Genomic DNA, 1,335 nt, shown 5'->3' on the forward strand with positions numbered 1-1,335 from the left:
TTACTTTGCCCCACCAAGATTTACATCTACACTGCCCCCAGGACCTGCACATTCCGCTGTGTGTTGATGCAGACTGGTCTGCCATCTAGTGACACTATGCATATCTACAGAACCCTCTTCAGGATGCAGTCTTGCTTTTGGCCCTGCTGCCACCAGATGCCAGTAGAGTCCTGCTAGTTACTCCATTTATACATCCTCTGGACCTAGCTCTTTATAGAATAGTATATGTATATATGTATATGTATATATATATATATATATATATATACCTGGTTTCTTGGTGGAGATAATGAATATGAGGTTGAAAAGGGGTAGAATTACCCTTTAAATAATATGTCAGAACCCCACTGGCAGGCACTAGGTGTTGGSCCTAGTGGTCTCCCATATCTAGCTTGATAAATTGGGGATAGAGAGAATGTAGGATATGATACTGTGGGAGGGGTCTACATGATCAGGTTCAAAGCACTTCATGCTACTGGGCTGGAATAAAAGCCTGCACCCACACAGGCCCTTTACAGATAGAGAACAATCAATCATGTTGGGCCTGGTTGAGAGGTTAAGAGCATACGCTCATCTGTAGGAATCAGTGCATAGTCAGTCATATAGGCTATGAGTAATATTGCTGTAKGCTGTTACTATGGTATTCATGCAAACACACCTGCACTGTTGACATTGATGGACATCTCATCCAATCACTATCATTTATTTACATGAATTGGATTACCTCATGGAGCAAAAATGTATTACATTTATTAAGAGAATTTTCTAAATTCTTACGTTCCATCTATCGAKGGGAGATGAAGACACCGGTAACTTCCAGGTTGAGAGGAAGTAATGTTATCGCMAGGTAAMGATTAGTTGAAAAATTGCTGCCCAGACTTTATGCTAGCTAAACTGTAGGGGAGAGTGGGTTAAGTTGAACCAAAGGGTTCGTTGAACCTGTTTCGCGGAAACCATACACAATTAATCATGTGACCAAATATTTAGGAAGATGTCATCATTTCATGGAGTCTGAAGGAAGAAACCACATGGAAAAGTGGTAACCAGTGTTGGGGAAGCTACTCTGAAAATATAGTTTACCAAGCTACCAATTACTTCACACTGGAAGAAGTTAAGCTACACTAAAGTTACCCTTAAGAAAAATAGTTACTTAGCTAAAGTCAACTACTTCGTTAAAAATGATGATATCTAAATCTGAAATGTCAAATGTCAAAAAACATATATAATCTCAGTGTTGGGGTAGCTACTCTGAAAATATAGTTTACCAAGCTACCAATTACTTCACACTGGAAAGTTACCCTGAAGAAAAATGGTTTACTTAATTAACTACAGTTA

The sequence above is a fragment of the Salvelinus sp. IW2-2015 genome, linkage group LG24, assembly GCF_002910315.2.
Source record: "Salvelinus sp. IW2-2015 linkage group LG24, ASM291031v2, whole genome shotgun sequence".
NCBI classification, from domain to species: domain Eukaryota; kingdom Metazoa; phylum Chordata; class Actinopteri; order Salmoniformes; family Salmonidae; genus Salvelinus; species Salvelinus sp. IW2-2015.